The 20,450-nt window shown below is 42.3% G+C and overlaps 1 long non-coding RNA gene across 1 annotated transcript in view; it reads right to left on the bottom strand.

The window, feature by feature from the left end:
• The window catches only part of LOC139184217 (uncharacterized), a 181,977-nt gene that overhangs the window by 111,437 nt on the left and 50,090 nt on the right, over window positions 1-20,450 (bottom strand). The window contains exon 1 of the long non-coding RNA XR_011567786.1: window positions 5,276-20,450. This exon is cut by the window's right edge and continues 50,090 nt beyond it. This is a non-coding gene — a long non-coding RNA (uncharacterized lncRNA). The remainder of the gene's footprint in view (window positions 1-5,275) is intronic.

Here is a 20,450-nt window from a genome sequence, read left to right as displayed (position 1 = left end):
TTTGTGAATCATTTTCTTCTACTGCTCATAACAGATCACTATGGTTTGGGACTCTGTTTAAGCAGATTCTCCTACAAGGCTTCTATTCAACAGACTACTCTCTTCTAAGGTTTTAGAGGAGCCTCTGCTGGCTTGAAATTTGATCTTTTTGTCTTCAATCTCCCTTGTTTCATCTTCTCAAGCTTCAGCTGAATGCTTAGGAACCACATGGCCTTTCCTCATACTTCATTTTTTAAAGAGTTTATTTTCCTAGATCTGTATTTCTATGAATAACAGAGAGTGAATGTTTCTTAATTTAAGCCATAAAAGTACATTAGTTCTCCTGGAAGGGCCAGCCACTCTGTTCTCATTTTAAAGAGCCTACTCTGAATTATACTACCTAAAAATATTTTATTTTTGTACAGTTTACAAATAAAGAATTATGTTATGTCCAAACCACAGTGTTTCAGGATTATGACATTTTTCAGACACATCAGGTCCCCAATGTCCTAAGATGTCTAAGGGCAAAAAGCCTTTGCCTTACCCCTGAGTTATGTTTACTCATACCACAAATGTGATCATGCTTCAGGAGAAAGGCCACAAACCCTGGAGTTACAGAAGCCTCATTCAAGTTATGGCCCTGGCTCGTATGAACTCTGGGACCTTGACCAAGTGCTAGTAAAGGATTAAATTTGCTAATCTCCTAATAAATATAACTACGCTTTTACAGCTTTTCTCATCAACAGAGGGAGTTTCTCCAACCTTAGGATCTTTGCTGGCCTTGAGACTTGCTTTGACAAATAAAATGTGGTAGAAGCAACAGCCTTGCAGCTTCTGTCTTCACCATCTTGGACTCCTTTCCTGAGACCTCCAATTGAGGACGCTCATCTACTCTGTGGAGGAGGGGAAGCCACGTGGGGGAGAAGCAAGGCATCATAGCCCATAGCTAACACCAACTGCCACATACACCACTAAGGTCTCTTGGACCCTCCAATCCAATGGAACCTCCAGCATCTTGAACCTGGGCAAAACCAGCAGAGGAGCCACCCTGCCAAACTACAGAATCATGAAGAAGTCGTTACAAATAAACTTCCTGGTGAAATAGAAATAGATTCACAGTTGTAGAGAATAGATTTGTGGTTGCCAAGTGCGGGGGTGGAAGGGAGGAATGGAATGGGAGTTTGAGGTTAGTAGATGCCAACTAGTGTATACAGGATTGATAAATAAGATCCTACTGTATAGCACTGGGAACTATATTCAATATCCTGTGATAAACTGTAATGGAAAACATATATATATATGTATAACTGAATCACCTTGCTGCATACCAGAAATTAACACAACATTGTAAATCAATAAAAAAAAATTTTTTTTAAGGAGTCATTGTTGCTTTCAGCTACTAAATGTCAGGGAAGTCTGTTACCTAGCAAAGAGTATGTTTCCATTTCCTCATTCAAATAGGACAATAATGCCTATCCAACTATTCATTTGTTTATTCAAGAGAGTTAATGGCTTACTACATAGAATCTATAGAATATATAATCATATATAATTGAGAATCAAGTGAGACAATGGATGTTAACGTACTTGGTAACATTTTATTTTTGTTACTCACACCTCCTTTCACGGAGCTCCCATGTTTCTTAAGCTCTTAAATTCACTTTGATAGTCTCAGAGGATCAAATGGCATTGTTTTCAGCCCTCTCTGATGGAGCTGACCCTTCATACCTGCCCTTCTTCTACCTACTCTCATTAGCAGAGAAATCAGCCCTTAAATTAAGGACCACTGGGACTTTCTTTTTAGGGGCCAGAAACTGACTCATTACAAGGAGCCATAAAGCACTAAAGATGGAGAACCTTCCCATTACCATCCCAATAAGAGCTTTAAAAAAAAAAAAAGTTAACAACAATAACAGCTAATATGTATTGAGGTACAGTATTCTGTTTTAGTGAACTGTAGCTGGACTCAGCAGCACTCTGGGGTAGGTAGTGTTATTACCCCTACTTGGGGGAAAGGAAACTTACACCTCAGCAATGGTGATTTTAAATCACTTGCCCAATCATGAGATGGACTAGGATTCAACCCCCCAGTAATCTGAGACCAGATTGTGCACCCCTCCCGCTTAACCTCTGCCCTGATCTACTCATTTTTCCACACCAAGTTTTTCTATGGCTCCCAATACTCATCCAGAACAAAGATTATGTCTTTTTCAAGCTGAGTTCATTGGAGGTGAAGCTCTGTGACCTTGGCCAAGTCATCTCCTCCTCTAGATCTCTGCCCCACACCAGGTAAATTATGTGTATTAATTATAAGTTTCATATATATATATATAATGTAGAAAATCCCTTCCAGCCCTGAAAATCCAGATAGTAAATTCTCCCCAATATATTTTTTATTATGAATTCTGTTCTCTTTTGTACTAAGGCAACTAAAGAATATTAGGGGGAGAAAAAAAAAAAAGATGCTATAAAAGTGTGTTTATTAACTAATGCAAGGAAATGAAAGGGCAACAGAGGAGATTCTATTTATATCTGCCTGGAGGATTATGCCATCATCTATACTATTTGATTTCTTAATGCATTCATTCAGAGTTGAGTCTCTGTAGGGTGCTCTTTAAGCCTGACATTGAATGAAATAATTCAATTAAAATAGGCTTGAGGCTTTTGCAAGGTATTAAACTCCCTGAAAAGATTTAAGACTTGCTCCAGGCAGCTTCGGAGCCTGGCGGGCTATAGTCCATAAGGTCGAAAAGAGTTGGACATGACTGAAGTGACTTAGCACATAGGCACACACACACCAGGCAGTTTTCGCACCAGCACTGGTGAGCCCACAGGAAAGCATAAGATGGGCTCAGCAACGGGTGTTTCTGGAGACATTGGTGGAGGAGAGTTCTGGGCTGCCTAGAAAGGGGGTTGTCAGAGTAGGAATTGTAACTCAGGGAAAACACTCTGTCCAAAAGCTTCCCAACAGCTCACTAGCGTCTGACATTCATTTTATCATATTGCCCTGGCTGAAACCTATCCTTCCATAGCAGAAGTGAAATTTAATAAATAACGATTAATACATACCATTCATTGAGTGCTCTCAGTGAATACCCTCAGTATTGACCAATGCACTTTTCATGCATCATCTTATATAGTCTTCATAACTGTATGATGTTAACCATCATCAAGCCCATTTTATAGATGACAAAACTGAGGTGCCAAAATGTTCCATGATTTTGTTCAAGGTTACACGGCTAGCTGGCTGCAGACAAACCTTCTTCTGTGGTGCCAAAGCCACTGCTGCTCAGCACTTAAAAATGCAAGTGGATGAGAAAAACATAATTCAAAAAGACATGTACCCCAATGTTCATGCATGCTCAGCTGCTCAGTCATGTCTGACTCTTTGCAATCCATGGACTGTAGCCTACCAGGCTCCACTGTCCATGGAATTTTCCAGGCAAGAATACTGGTGCCATTTCCTTCTCCAGAGGATCTTCCCCACCCAGGGATCAAACCCTCATCTCCTGCTTTGGTAGGCAGATTATTTACCACTGAGCCACCGGGGGTGTTTATTGTAGCACTATTTACAATAGCCAGGACATGGCAGCAACCTAAATGTCCATTGATAGAGGAATAGATAAAGAAGTGATACATATAAGCAATACAATATTACTCAGCTATAAAAAGGAACAAAATTGGGTTATTTGCTGTGATGTGGATGGACCTAGAGTCTGTCCGCACAGACTGAAGTAAGTCAGAAAGAGAAAAGCAAGTATTGTATATTAATGCATATAGGGAACCTAGAAAAATGCTACTAATGAACCTATCTGCAGGGCAGGAATAGAGAAACAGACATAGAGCATGGACTTGTAGACACAGTGGGGGAAGGAGTGGCTGAAACAAATAAGAGAGTAGCACTGACATATATATACTACAATGTGTAAAACAGACAACTAGTAGGAAGCTGCTGCATAGCACAGGGAGCTCAGCTGTGAGCTCTGTGATGGTCTAGAGGAGTGGGATGGGGGTGGGGGTGGGTTCAAGAGGAAGGGGATATATGTATAAGCCCCAATACTTTGGCCCCTGAGGTGAAGAGCCGAATCACTGGAAAAGACCCTGCTGCTGGGAAAGATTGAAGGCAAAAGGAGGAGAGGATGGTAGAGGACAAGATGGTTGGAAAGCATCACTGACTCAATGCACATGAATTTGAGCAAACTCCAGGAGATAGTGAAGGACAGGGAAGCCTGGCACACTATAGCCAACAGGATTCAAAGAATCGGACACAACTTAGCAACAGAACAACTACAATAGCTGATTCACCTTGCTATACAGCAGAAACTAAAACATTGTAAAGTAACAATACTTCAATTAAACAATTGAAAAATATAAGTGGCATGTTATTACAGGAGTCTGAACTGGAGAAGTGTGTGCATGGGAAGAAATAAAGACACAGCCCCTTTCCTCGGGTGCATGCAGTCTGGTAAGCAAACATGGCTTATTCTCAGAGTAGCTGAAACTAACTTATGGATGGCTGAGGTAGGGCCAAACGTAAGAATAGATTTTCACATGGGCAGAGCAGAGAGTACAAAATTACAGGAAGGAGGAGGATATAAAACAGGCAAGCCTAGGACTTAAATCACCCTGCAGAAGTCTGCCCGAGGCAGGCACAGTTTAGCCACTTTTTTTGTTTACATTTTTATTTTGTATTGGGGTATGTCTATGGGGTCGCACAGAGTCGGACACGACTGAAGCAACTTAGCAGCAGCAGCAGCTGCATGGCCAATTAACAAACAGTGTTGTGATAGTTTCAGGTGAACATCGAAGGGATTCAGCCACACATACACATGTATTCAGTTCAGTCGCTCAGTCGTGTCCGACTCTGCGACCCCATGAACTGCAGCACACCAGGCCTCCCTGTCCATCACCAACTCCCGGAGTTTACTCAAACTCATGTACCTGTATTCATTCTCCCCCAAACCTCCCTTCCATCCAGGTAGCCACTTTTATTTTTAATGCAGGTAAATTTCTGACTCCACTTCCAATGTGTTGTGGGTCCTTTCCCACACCAAGCAATTCTCCAGCACCACCTGGATGTCCTACAATTCAACTCAAATCTGATACTGTTTACCCAGAGCATCATATCCCACAACTTAAGGGCTCAGTCCCACAAGACTGCTCCCCACTTCAGACACCAATGGAAAGCCCAGGTTTAAGACTGACCAGCAATAATTGGAGGTTTCAAAGACCCCCTGCTTAGGTTCAATTAATACGCTAGAGGGGCTCATAAAACTCAAAAGAACATTTTACTTACCAGACTCCCTGAAAAGACGGGTGGAGGGTGGGCGGGGGAAAGCATCCATGTCCTCTCCAGGTTCAACACCCTTCCAGGGCCCCCATCTTCCCCGGGAAGTTCTCTGAACCCAGGCCTCCTGGGCTTTTAAGGCCACTTCATTATGTAGGTCCACCTGACTACATCATTGGCCACTGGAGACCGAACTCATTGACCATCCCCTCTGCCCTGCTCTGAGGTCAGGGGGTGGAACTCTAAGTTGTAATCACACGATTGGGTCTCCTAGCAACCAGCCTCCTGTTGTCCAGAAGCCACCATTAACACAACAAAAGACACTTTTAATGCTCTCATCACAGAAAATTCCAAGGGAAATTCCAATTTTGGAGGTCTGTGCCAGAAGTGGGGACAAAGACCAAACATACATTTATTATAAATCAATATGACAACTGGGAATTCCGTGGGCTTAGGAACTGTATTTTCCTTATTAAGCTCCAGGAAATGTTGGGGAAATTTCCTCCATTTTCCCAACATCAGCATTTTGTTTGGAGAATGCAAGAGTACCTGATAGAATAAAAATAAAATACATAAAATTAAATAAGCGAAAGAAAAGAAACCTCAACCCTAAATCTAACCTCTTGTTAAGAGGGGAAGGAAAAAAAGGAAGGCAGGTGAGGGAATGCCTAGGAAATGGAAGGGGAGAATTGGAAAGACCTGTTGGGTCAATGTAAGTGAGGTCAACAGCTGAAATGACCACGCTGAACCGCTAGCCCTGGATCAGGACTTATGAGAACTTGAGTGTGATGAGAATCACCTGGGGAGCTTCTTTAAACACAGATTGCTGTTTCACCCCCAGAGTTTCTGATTCAACAGATCAGGGAAATTTTGCCTTTCAAACTAATTCCCAGGTGATGCTACTGATGCTGGTACAAGGTCTTGCCCCTGAGAAGCAACAGCACTCAACTTTATTGCACATTAAAATCACCTTGGGGAGTTTATAAAAATACCTAGGCTGTACCCTTGACAAAATTCATCATAATCCCTGGAGTGGAACCAGGTTATACTGGTTGTTTGTTTTTTAATTAGGTACTTATTTTTGGCTGCCCTGAGTCTTTCTTCATTGCTGCCTGCAGCGTTTTCTAGTTGCATCGAGCAGAGGCTACTTTTCATTGTGGTGCTCGGGCTTCTCATTGTGGTGGCTTCTCTTGTTACAGAGCACCGGCTCTCGGTGCGCAAGCTTCTGTAGTTGTGGAGCTCAGGCTTAGCTTCTCTGGGGCAAGTGGGATCTTTCTGGACCAAGGATCAAACCGTACACTGGCAGGAAGATTCTCAATCACTGAACCACCAGGGAGGCCCCTGCCTATTTTTTAAAAGTAGAACTAGGTCATTGCAATGTGCAGTCAAACCCAAGATGAAGTAATGTAGGTACATGTGTGGACTTGAAGTTCACACATCATTAAAACAACAGCTAATATTTACTGAGCAATTATCATGTGACAGTCAGTCTGCTGAGTACATTACTGCATGATTTCATTTAATCCACACACAAACCTTCAAATAGGGACTATTAATCCCATTTTACTGATAAGAAGCAGAGTCAGAGAAGTTAAGTACTTTGTCCTAGGCAATAAACTAGTCATTGAAAACCTAAGACTCCTAATCCCTGGGAGTCTTTAGGCCCTTCCCCAAGACACTTAATGCTCTGGCCTCTGCCTTAAATCTTTAGTATTTGGTTGAGTCCAAGATGCCAACAATCTGGTATGGAACAGTTGGAATCAGCTTCATATCTGGGATTATATAGATAAATAGATATCTGTATTCATAGATACACACATTAAAAAAAAAAACAAATGGTTGCTTTACTGAATTCAATACTACTAATATTTAAAAATCCAGCCACTGTCCTGCTTATACTCCTTCAACAGCACATAACCACTTTCAAGAAAAGTTCAGCCTCCAAATATGGCGTTCAGGGCCCTTCATGATGGGACCCCTGCCTCAGACTCTCCAGCCCCACATCCCTCCTCCTCTATTCTCACCAGCCTATTTTCTGTTCCCCACATCCAACCGTGCCCCCAAGCCTTTGTCTGGGCTCTTTTTTTCGCCTTCCTTCCTCCTCATCTGCCTGGAGAACTCGTACCCATCCCTTAGACTCAGATCAACAGTCACCTTCTACCCAGAACCCTCCCACCTGCCTGGTCTCTGAGTAGTTACAACAGCATGTTTATCCCACTCTGTTCTAGGGTTACTATGTATCGTTCTCTACCCCTTTACTCTGTTGGCTGAATTTCTAAAGGGACCTTTTTAACAGAATCCTGGCTTTGCCCTGAGAATGAGACTTGTCCTAAAGATTCCCCCCAGTAAAAACTACACTCTCTCCATCCTCTGGAGAGGGAGTATCTATCCTTTCTTCCAGACCATTCTCCTCTCTTCCTCTGTAAAACCTCTGCAGCTCTGAATCTTGTGTTCTCAGACTAGACCACCCACCACCTTTTGTTGTCACAGTCCTTTTCCCAGCATCACCCCTTTTATTCCTTGAATACTTAGTTCCTGGCTTACTGTTCTTCTCTGCAGTACCAGATCAGTCCTAATTACTGGTGATTCTGGTATCTATTGTTGACCCTTCCAATATCCTGTTCATGCATTTCCTTGATTTTCTCGCCTCTGATGAGCTTGGTCTCTATGCCACTCCACCAGCCTCTCCTATGGTCTCACCCCAGACCCTAGACCTTGTCATTACCAATCACTAAAACCCCTCAAAATCTCAGCTTTCAAGCATTCCATTCTCCAAGTGAGGATGCGGCATGGGGGAGGAGGAGGGACAGTGAACAGAGGCTTGGGTTCCCTGCCCACTGTAATCCTTGCTCCCGCTTGCCCAATCCCCTGGCCTTTTCTCACTTTGTCAGACTCACTTGGCTAAAACATACATTTCTCAGTTAAAATCAGGTCTCTGCCTGTTCTGTCCCTATACACTGAGATCTGAAAGGGGCTAGAGAAAAATATAACCACACCGACTAATCACTGTCAAGTCATGACCGTGAACATCAGTGGCTCCCATTGCTAGTCCACTCACTCTTCCACCCATACTGAGAATTCTTCCATGCTTCTGCCCCTCACTGCAAACCACAAGTCCCCATCCCCCTTTTCAGCACTTGACTTTGCTTCTCTAATTCATTAGAAAACAGAGGCAATCAGATAAGAACTTCCACAAATTCCACCCCGATTCACGCAGGTGCACCTGCACCCACGCTCTCACCACCCTCCTGAAGTCATGAGGCAGGGGTCCAGAGACCTTGCCCTGGCCACCCAGGGATTCCAGAGGCTGTGGCACTGCTAGAGCAAGCCAATTCTTTCTCTCCTTGTGCCACATCCTCCCTGGATGGGGAGATGCCACCAAGACAGAATAAACTGTGCTGGGGGTGCGGATCTCTTTTATTTTGTTAAATTGGAAATTTAAATTATTCTTTTGTGCTTTGTACTAAAGTAGAGGATAAAGCCCTTGATATGCAATTATTTCAGCAAACAAAAGGCTGGGCATCCCTGTATTGTTCCTCTAGTGGATGCCTATTTATCTGGCTTCTACTTATTTCAAGTACAGTGACCCACAGAAGACAAATAAAATAGGATTTGAAGATTTGAAGTCCTTAATGTGTTGTGTATTTACTTGGATTTACAAAGACCAATTGTTCAACTCAATCAGTAAAAATGAAATCTTATTCAGTCTTTTCCCTTGTAATCATCGGAGGATCTCAAGTGAGTGGGAAGTATGTGTGGGGAGGGAGCCAGATGGGTGGCAATGCCACTTTCTGTCAACTTCTTTGAGAAGTCTTCACTTGCCCCAGACAATTTTTTGAAAAAGAGTACTCTGTAGGATTGTTCTCCCCTCCCTTTCCAGCCCAGACTATTGACAATTAAATTCCCACTTCCACAGTTCGTTAGTTAAAGCTATAGGAGAGAATCTTCTTAGAGTATTTCTGTTTTAATTGACCTTGAGAACTTACCATCTGCCTTGGCATTTGCAAGTGCTTTATGGCTGATATTTGAATCTTTAAGCTTCATAAGACAGGTAGTATTGTACCATCATCCCCATTTACAGATTTGGAAATGGAGGCTTAGATCAATTCAGAGGTCAGCCCAAGGTCTGTAACTACTGAGTGAGGGAGCTGAGAACCAAACCCAGGCAGTCTGACTTCTGGGTGTGTGTACAGTGGGTGTCACAACACTTTCCATTTTCCTCTCAGAGATTCAATCCTTCATATTCTACAGTCAATTTGAAACAGGAGGGAAGGGGGCAGGGCACAACTTTTAAAAGAATGGCATAACCCAAGGGTCTCCGGCATTGTAGGCAGATGCTTTACCGTCTGAGCCACCAGGAAAGTCTAACCCAAGGATACAACATAAACCAATTAGAACCAAATGGATCCAAGATGGCGGACAAGTCCACTTTGACTAGACCTTGGGCCTCAGTCAGCAAGCTAAATGACACACCCAGAGGGGCCATGACAGTTCCAAGGCACTATCAAAAGACCAAAAAGTGAGCAGGGACCCAACTCCTAAAAATCTCCACTCCTTCCCCAAAATAGTTGGAATAATCCTCCCACTCATTTGTCTATGAAATTACCCAGCCCATAAAAGCTAACCATTCCACATTTCAGGGCCCCCACACTCACCCTCTGCGATGGCCCACATTCTGTCTGTGGAGTGTAATCCTCTCCGAATCTGAATAAATCCACTTCTTACCTATCACTTTGTCTCTCACTGAATTCTTTCTGCGAGCAGATATTAAGAACCTGAATTTCATCATGTCCTGAAACCAGGTACCATGGGATTTAGCTGGGTTCAAGTCCTGGTCACATGGGTTTGAGTCCTGAACTGGGTTTTGGCCGGGTTCGAGTCCCAGCACATGGGTTCAAGTCCCAATCTGAGGCAAATGGTTTCACATTGGATATTTCAAAGGGAAATGGGGGACTTCCCTGATTGTCCGGTGGTTAAGAATCTGCCTGTCAACGGAGGGGATGTGGGCTCGATCTCTGAAGTCCAGGAAGATCCCACACGCCTTGGGGCAAGTAAGCCCATGCACCACAACTACTGAAGCCCATGGGCTGGAGAGCCAGTAATTCACAACTACTGAGCCCACGTACTGCACTTACTGAAGCCTGTGCACCTAGAGCCCACAGGTGCACAGGTGGCTTCTCCACAACAGAGAGAAGCCACAGCAATGAGAAGCCTGTGAGGCACAACTAGAGAAAGTCTGCATGCAGCAACAAAGACCCAGTGCAGCCAAAATTTTTTTTAATAAATTAATTTTTTTTAATGGGATGAATGGAGTTAAGTTTCACTGAGAAGATAAAAGTTGAGTTAGGTTATATAGAATGGATTGCCTTACTCGGGAATAGAAGTAGCTGTCAAAATGTAAATTCTGCTGATGGAGAGGTTGCATTTTAAATTCTTACTGGCTAACATACTGGCAAAGACAGAGTGACTCCAGTCTCTAAGTGGCTAAGGGAGGTAGTCTAAGGTGGTGGTTTCTAGAGTGAAAGCTGCCGAAGTTTAAAGCCAGGCTCTTCTTACTGTGTGATCTTGGGTAAGTTACTTAACCTCTCTGACTCTCAGGTTCTTCTAGGTAAATGGAGATGACAACAACAGTAGTTACTTTCCAATCAAGTTGTCTCCAAGTGTTCATCAAAGAAGCACCATTAAGTTTTGAATGCAAATACAGCATAAGAGACTGAATATACAACAGCCTGTGCTGTGCTTAGTCACTCAGCTATATCGACTCTTTGCGATCCCATGAACTGTAGCCTGCCAGGATCCTCTGTCCATGGGGATTCTCCAGGCAAGAATACTGAAGTGTTTTGCCATGCTCTCCTCCAGGGGATCTTCCCTACCCAGGAATCAAACCGGGGTCTCCAGCTTTACAGGTGGATTCTTTACCAGCTGAGCTACCCGGGAAGCCCATAGAACAGCCTAACCCTATGTAAAAATAGAACTCTAGACTACTATCTCCGGAGAAGGCAATGGCACCCCACTCCAGTACTCTTGCCTGGAAAATCCCATGGAGAGAGGAGCCTCGTAGGCTGCAGTCCGTGGGGTCGCTAAGAGTTGGACACGACTGAGCGACTTCACTTTCACTTTTCACTTTCATGCATTGGAGAAGGAAATGGCAACCCACTCCAGTGTTCTTGCCTGGAGAATCCCAGGGATGGGGGAGCCTGGTGGGCTGCCGTCTATGGGGTCGCACAGAGTCGGACACAACTGAAGTGACTTAGCAGCAGCAGCAGCAGCAGCAGCAGCAGCAACTGATTCATGAAATTACACCCTTGAAATTGGCTTCAACCACAATTAAAAAGTTAATAAAACAGTTGAATCTCAGTTTTTTTTTTTTTAAGTATGTGTATATCTGGAAGCAAATATAGCAAAATGTTAACCACATTTGTTATCCCTGGATAGTGATATTCTAGGTGATTTAAATTTTCTTTTCAATACATTTTTTAATTTCCTAAGCCTTTCAAAATGAACAAGACTTTTCTTATTAAAAAAAAAGTACATGTCTTAAAAATGGGATCTCTGTAAATCAAGAATGCTTCAATTTTTTGAAAAAATGAGACCTCAAGGATAGTTAACAAATTAAAAGCTGTCAGTCATTTATTCCTTGTGCTTCTGGTATGAATAAATAGTGTGTTTATCTCCATTCTATTGCGGTGTGTAGGAGATATGAGAACTGGAGTGGGAGGTGTCAAAGGCATCCCCCTTTGTGCCTCAATAGGGCCAAAGGCACAAGGAGAAATGTATTCCCCAAACATTCCACAACATGACCAGAGACAGCCATGCCTCTGCATGTATGTGAGAGAGAGTGGACACAGAATTCAGCCCAGAGACAGGAGCTGAGAGATACAAATATATGCAGCATTTCCAAACTGTTTCAGTGGGGTCACTGCCCGCCTAAGAACAAGGAACAGACTACTTTTTAACTAAATAACTGAAGCGTTTGAAATGCAAACAGAGGCAAATTGAGAAGTAGACACCCAAAAGTACACTGACCAGGGCAGATTCAGCGCTGACCAGACCTCATGGACAAGTCCTGGACTTGGAGAATCACCAAGATATGTGGCTGGATTTTGTTACCAAGGTGAGAAGAAGTGAAATGATTTCAGGCACCATTCTCTTCTCCCAAAACAGAAGGGGAGAAATGTCATTGCCCAATGCCCACTCCCAATTCAACAGGTCTTCTGCTTCAGGAAGTTTAAATCTTCACTTAATTCCACTCATTCTTGGCTAAACTGACAAATAAATCTGTTTACTCTGGCATCTAGCAAAGAGTAGGTCCCTCCTGGGTTCAGGATTTCAAATACTCAGCAGTTTGGCTGGTTGATAGTGGGAGGTTTGATGGTATGGAACAAGACTTCTCCTTCCTAGGATAACTTCCTCTTGCAGTGTATACATAGGAAATATACAAATGGATGAACCCTCAAAGAATCAAGGACCCAGAACACTCCAGAAACCCATATTCCTTCTAGATAGTAACAATTGAGGAGTACTTCAGACTTTTTTTTTTCCCCCATCATATTCACATACTAAGCCAAATTTATCCAACTTGGAAATAAACTACCATGATAAAGGTATGTCTTTTCAGTATCATTGTTTTTAACTCATCAGTTCAGTTCAGTTCAGTCGCTCAGTTGTGTTCGACTCTTTGCAACCCCATGAACCACAGCCTCCAGGCCTCCCTGTCCATCACCAACTCCCGGAGTCCACCCAAACCCATGTCCGTTGAGTCGGTTACACCATCCAACCATCTCATCCTCTGTCATCCCCTTCTCCTCCTGCTCTCAATCTTTCCCAGCATCAGGATCTTTTCAAATGAGTCATCTCTTCGCATCAGGTGGCCAAAATATTGGAGTTTCAGCTTCAACATCATCAGAGGAGTATTAATTAGGACTTTCTTTGATTTTGCCATTCTACTTGTTTAGAGAACAAACATTGTGAAAATAATGTCAACTTGCAAATTTCTATCCCAAAAGTTACAATTTCATTGCCCTGTAGAACATTAACCAATTTTGTATCTTTTAACAAATTCATTTCCGCATCCATCCATATAGTTTGACTAACATACTATATACATGTTTCTTAAATTTTCTTTTGGAATCAACTTTATCCTCTTTGAATAAAATCTTTAAATGTTTTTTGCCTTTTGTATAATTCATGTCATAGAGAAAAACTTTTCCTTGACCCTCTTATATTCAGTTCTTGGGGGCCTGCAAATTAAGCTCAAAAGAACAGATTAGTAAGCAAAGAAATAGATTTAATCATGGACATTCATAAAAAAGATGCAACTCAAAGGGGTTTATATACCATCTTAATCAGGGAAGAGGAGGAGAAGGGCACTTCTGGGAACAAATGACTTTTTAGAAAGAGAGGGAAGAAAGGACACTTAGATATGGGGGATAGAATAGTTTTGTAGCAATGTCTGCTTTGGTGTGGTGCCAGCTTTACATCTCCAAGAAGATTAGAGAGTTGTTCCCAAGGAGGGGATTTATGAGAACTGAGTTCTTTTGAGAGCTTTTAGGCAGATAAGCAATTTCAGGATCTCAAATGCTTCAGCGCAAAATAAATTTTATGCAACAACGGTATACTCTGGACTTCTTCATCCCTTCATATGTTTTAAATTTTCTGAAATTTATTCCCCATATTGTAGGACAGCAGAAGAGCCACACCTCATCGGGATCAGAGCCAGACCCTACAGCCGGTTCTGACACTACAGTTCTTCCCACACTGCCAACCTAAACAACTGCGTGACCTTGAACGAGTCACTTTTTGTCTCTGGGCTCAGCTTCCTTACATATAAATTAGGTCATGTGGAAGAGATGATCTCTAGTTTCTTCTAGATCTAGCCATCTTTGCTCAAGTTAATTACTTGGCAAAATGATATTAAAAAAAAAAAAAGAAAAAAAAAAACAGGCCTCATTGATCTTCAAGTCCTCTTCCCATTCGGCCCCCTCCCTAAATACGTCACCTCATGCATGAGGCCTTTTCTGCCCAGGCAGAAGCCCAGAGTCATGAATTTTCTCTCTCCCCACCAACACTAAACTAATCTATGTCCTGCCCACCAGGAAACCTTTCCAGCAGGGAACCTACTCATATTATAAACTATAAAGTAATCAGTAGCCAAGGCACAAAGCTATTAAGAGGGGACGTTCTCATATACAAACACATATTCTCTTTTTAAAAAAATATCCGTATTTCTCTTTCAAGAAAGTAAAATTTTTACTCAAGTGAGGGGTGGAATCTCACTCAGGCAGTGTGACAGACAAGAGGGGTAGGCTTGTGAAAGCAGGAGAATCTTACTACCACTGTATCAAATGTATTTGGAGGGCAGGTTTTTGGTCAAAACAGACCAGAACAATGTCCTGGCTAGCCCCAGGCCCCGTGCTATACCAGCTGTTGCACATTTTGAATGTCACCTTCGGTTTTTTGGCTTGATGCAAAGTCACATCTGTCTTTAAGTACATACAACAGTGACAAAAATTTCTGCATCTGCTGCTAGTCATTCATCTTCTCTGACCCAAAATGTAACATTTGCACTTGAACACTGCTGTTAAGATGATTAGACTTGATTCTCATTATTTTTCATTAAATAGAAAATAGACGCTTGTGTATTTTTCTTTTCACTTATTAATCTGTCCTACTGTTTCTACACTGAAGATTTCTTTGACAATAGAATTTAAATTATGAAAACAACTGAATTCAGAAACTCTATTAAGAATAAGGAATGAGCCACCGTCCTGATTCTTGCAATGAAGCTTGTCTTTTTAACGCTCATTCCCTCCTCCCTGGTAATTAAAAGACAAGCATTTACACCAGGAAAGGCTGGGGGTGCGCATGTTTTAGAGCAGAGGAGAACCAGCAGGGCACTTGTTGCCGCTGCCACTGCTGTGATAACACAGCATGTCTTGACTCGTGGGACAATCATTTCAACATCATTTTTTACAGAGATAATGATTCTTCTTCTGGGTTAGCATCATATTTCTAGGGACTCTCCTGGCCCAGACAAGACACAGCACACGTGGTCAAAGATGCATGTACAACCGTGACTCTTAGCCCCAGTCTGCACATTAAAATCACCTGAAGACCTTTTTAAAAATATTCATGCCTGGGCAGCACTCAGGCCAATAAAATCAAAACCTCGGGTAATGAGATCCAAGCACAGGAGTAGAAGAGCTGATTAGAAAAATGCTGAGTGCCAGCTATGCCATGTTCGAGGCCTGAGGCTGGGAGTGGACGGCAGCACTGCCTGGACAATCTCATCACCGTTAACACTGAGGAACTGGGTGCGAAGGTGGGGAGGGGAGTGGGGAGACTTTGTGTTTCGTACTCCTGATGATAGAAGAGAATAAACCCTTTACATTCGGGGAGAACAAAATAGGAAAGGTGATTCTAACACGCAGTCAGAAGTGTAAACACCTGAGACAGAGGAGTAGTCACTGAAGCTTTGCTTATAGAAGGAAAACAATACAAACAAGCTAGATTTTATTGATTGATTGATTGGGTGTGATTAATTATGACCCATTCACACAATGGGTTAATAACCCAGTCGTTCAAATATATATATATAAGGCAAATCTATAGGCATTGGGTGGGCTTCCCAGGTGGCTCAGTGGTAAAGAATTCCCCTGCCAATGCAGGAGACACAGGAGACATGCGTGGGCTTGTTCCCTGAGTCAGGAAAATACCGTGGAGTAGGAAATGGCAACGTGATCCAGTATTCTTGCCGGGAAAATCCCATGGACAGAGGAGCCTGGCAGGGTCCGAAAGGGTCAGACACGTTTGAGTGACTGAGCACACATAGGCACTGGGCAAAACCATTCTCTCCATCAATGATTTGGGCACAATAATTAAGGCCTATAAGTTTGCGGGGGGGGAGGGCTATAAAAATGTTAGAGACCTGAAAAGATTGTTGATTACAAAATACAAAAGTAAAACTACAATGTTACAATGAATGTTTATAATATCATGCCAACTTCAGCAATTATTAGGTTTAGTATTCATAAAATTATTACATTTGAAAATGGATGGTAAGCTCTATTTTACCTCAAGAATTCCCAAGTAGGCATGGTCAATGGTTCTCAAAACGTGGTTCCCAGGACAGTGACATCAGCCTTGTCTGAAAACTTGCTAGAAATACAGACTTCTAGTCCTCACCTCCAACCTATCAAATCAGAAACTCTGGAAATGGAGCCCAATTCTCTGTCTGCACAAGCCCTTCAAGTGACTCTGATACAAGCTTAAGTATGAGAATAACTGTGCTAGGTGATTACCAAAGTAAAAGGATAATAATCTTACAGAATAAAATCTAAAATAACCAATCATAAATAATAAATACCAATCATAAATAATAGTCAAGCAATTCACGAAGCACAATTTGAAAATTATTTTAAAAATTTCTTTTGAGAAAAATATATATAGCCTCAAAAATTTAAACATAAAATTACCACATGATCCAGCAATTCCACATCTAGATATATACCCAAAAGAATCAAAAGCAGGGACTCAAACATATATTTCTTTAACAGTGTTCACAACAGCATTATGCACAGTAGCCAAAAGGTAGAAAAAACTCAAGTGTCCGTCAACAGATGAACTGCTATCCATATATATATATATATATATATATACACACACACACATATACAATGAAATATTATTCATCCTTAAAAAGGAATGAATTCTGATACATGCTAGAACTTGGATGAACCTCAAAAACACTATGCCAACTGAAGTAAGCCAAAAACAAAAGGAAAATTTTGTATGATTCCACTTATACAAGGTATCTAGAATAGGCAAATTCCTATAGGCAAGAAGAAGAATAAAGATTACCAGGAGCTGGGGAGAAGGGAGTGGGGAAGAGGCAGCTCCTGTTTAGTGAGTACAGAGTTCCTGTTTGGGGTGATGAAAAAGTTCTGGAAACGGATAGTGACGTGGCGGAGGTGCACTAGTGGTGGAAAGTCTGCCTGCAGGAGATGTAAGAGACACAGATGTGATCCCGGGTCAGGAAGAGCCCCCAGAGGAGGAAATGGCAACCCAAGCAGTATTCTTGCTAGGAGAGCAGAGGAGCCTGGTGGGCTATAATAGTCCATGGGGTTGCAAAGAGGAGGACATGACTGAGCATCTGATCTGAGCACAGCACATGGGTATACAACATTGTAAATGTACTTAATGGCACTGAATTGTGCACTTTAAAATGGTCAAAATGGTGAATTTTATGTTGTATATATTTTACCACCATAAAAACTGCAAGCTCTAAAACCAGGAAAGCCAGTAACAGAATTTAGTCCGAAGGACTGAGAACCAGGGGAGCCCAGCATTAAGTTGCAGTCCTAGTCTGAAGGCCTGAGAACAAGGAATGCCGATGTTTAAGGGCAGAAGACTGATAGCCCAGCCCAGGAGAAAGAACAAACTTGCCCTTCCATCTGCTATTTATATTAGATAGGCCCTCAATAGATGGACAATGCTCAGTAGTATTGGGATGTGGGGGCGATCTTTATTCAGTTTACAAAACCAAATGCTAATTTCCTCTACAGACACCCAGAAATAATGTTTTACCAGCTGTCCAGGCATCCCTTATCCCCATGAAGTTGACACATAAAATTTATCATCACAGATGGTTTACTTACCATCTGTAAGCTTGGTCTATAAAATCCTTGAGGGTAGGGATCATTGTTCTTGAGTCTCCAAGACCTAACACAGCACCTAAATTGCAGCATTAGCTAACAGTAAATGAATGAACAAGTGAATAAGTGATGAGCAAGTAAATGAATAAATGTGTAAATAAATGATTGCCTCATAAGTCATTAGGTCATCACATCCACTGAGATTATGTGCAAAATTCTGTGCATACATGAATTTTCCAGAGAATGGGTTTATATCCATTATCATAGTATCAGTGGAATGCATGACCCCAAAGTGCTCAAAACCACTGGTGTAGAGATGGGATGAAGATGGAATAGAAGATTTCTCACAGATGGCTGCTGGCAAGTATTTCAAACAGATCAAATAAAAGTGGGCCAGGGACTTCCCGGGGGATCCAGTGATTAAGAATCTACATTCCAATGCAAGGGACACAGGTTCGATTCCTGGTTGAGGAAATAAGATACCACATGCCACAGAGCAACTAAGCCTGTGAGTCACAAAGGGTAAGCCCACGTGCCCTGGAACCCGAGGCCCACAGTGACTGGAGAAAAACCCATGCGCTGCAACAAAATCCCCACACACCACAATAAAGATCCTTGTGCTGAACTAAGACTCAATGCAGCCAAATAAACAAATAATTTTTTTTTTAAGTGAGCAGCATACAAGCCGACAAGATGACATATCACACTGAGGACAAACAGGAGTGTGGAAATCGGAGTTTACTGAGTGGAACCTGTCATTAGATGAACATTCCTCTTTGCGTCCTTGAAGCTCACCGATTTTCTGATTTCACAGAAAAAAAATGCACCTACCATTATCCTGATTGCAGTGCTGGCAAACACTAGCTAGACACAGATGCTTCCAACTTACAGAAATTTCCAGAAAAATTTGTATTTGGAACACCTCAAGCCTCTGCTGAAAGAAAAGCCAGGTGCTGATGTAAGGAAGAAGATCCTACTGGATAACAGAGGTCAAATACACACACATGATTATTCCTCAACCTCTGGGGAGCTTACAGTTTCATGGAAGAGAAAAATACTCTTCTGCTCAACTTCCAGTAACAGTGAGAAACCTCAGGAGACTCATCAGATGTTCCGTGAGGATATAGGAGAACGGGATCTTCATGGGACTAAAAAGCTAAGATCATTCTGGAAGGCCCTGAGCTCACCGTGTAACCTATCCAACCTTACCCCAGGGTCAGTACACCTTCCCTCAGCTCAGTTCAGTTCAGTCGCTCAGTCATGTCTGATCCTTTGCAACTCCGTGGACTGCAGCACGCCAGGCTTCCCTATCCATCACCAACTCCCAGAGCTTGCTCAAACTCATGTCCATTGAGTCAGTGATGCCATCCAACCATCTCATCCTCTGTCGTCCCCTTCTCCTCCTGCCTTCAATCTTTCCCAGCATCAGGGTTTTTTTTCAAAAAGTTAATTCTTAGCATCGAGTGGTTAAAATATTGGAGCTTCAGCTTCAGAATAAGTCCTTCCAATGAATAATCAGGAGTGATTTCCTTTAGGATTACCTGGTTTGATCTCCTTGCAGTCCAAGGGACTCTCAAGAGTCTTCTCCAGCACCACAGTTCAAAAGCATCAATTCTTCAAGGGTGCTCAACTTTCTTTATGGCCCAACTCTCACATCCATACATGACTCCTAGAAAAACCATAGCTTTGACTAGATGGACCTTTGTTGGCAAAGCAACACCTCTGCTTTTAATATGCTATCTAGGTTTGTCATAGCTTTTCTTCCAAGAAGCAAGTGTCTTTTAATTTCATGGCTGTAGTCACCATCTGTAATGATTTTGGAGCCCAAGAAAATAAAGTCTATCACTGTCTCCATTGTTTCCCCATCTATTTGCCATGAAGTGATGGGACCAGATGATCTTCATTTTTTGAATGTTGAGTTTTAAGCCAGCTTTTTCACTCTCCTCTTTCACTTTCATCAAGAGGCTCTTTAGTTCCTCTCCCCTTTCTGCCATTAGGGTGGTGTCATCTGCATATCTGAGGTTTTCGATATTTTTCCTGGCAATCTTGATTCCAGCTTGTGCTTTATCCAGCCTGGCATTTCACATGATGTACTCTGCATATAAATTAAATAAGCAGGATGACAATATACAGCCCTGATGTACTCCTTTCCCAACTTGGAACCAGTCCGCTGTTCCAAAGCCAGCTTTGACTGTGGCTTCTTGACCTGCATACAGCTTTCTCAGGAGGCAGGTCAGGTGGTCTGGTATCACTACCACCCACCAATCTAACACCCAGGTATAGGCCACCAAGAAAATATCACATCGATTCCTAAGAAGACAAAGTTGGGAAAGTTATTCTCCAAGTTTCCTAAAAACCCCAGCTGCTCCCTTTTTGACTCTTGCTTACAGGGGACATGTTGGAAATATTAGTTCATTAAAGTTGTACCACAAGAGGAGAATTCAAACATAAAGCCTCAACCTAGCCTCACCACCTACCCCGCAAAATTCCCATCTTGAACCACTTAAGGTATATAATTTCTATTTGAGGAC

The sequence above is a fragment of the Bos indicus genome, chromosome 7 (genome assembly GCF_029378745.1).
Source record: "Bos indicus isolate NIAB-ARS_2022 breed Sahiwal x Tharparkar chromosome 7, NIAB-ARS_B.indTharparkar_mat_pri_1.0, whole genome shotgun sequence".
NCBI classification, from domain to species: Eukaryota; Metazoa; Chordata; class Mammalia; order Artiodactyla; family Bovidae; genus Bos; species Bos indicus.
Note: the sequence above shows the minus strand (reverse complement) of the source record. Positions and strands in the feature narration are given on the sequence as shown.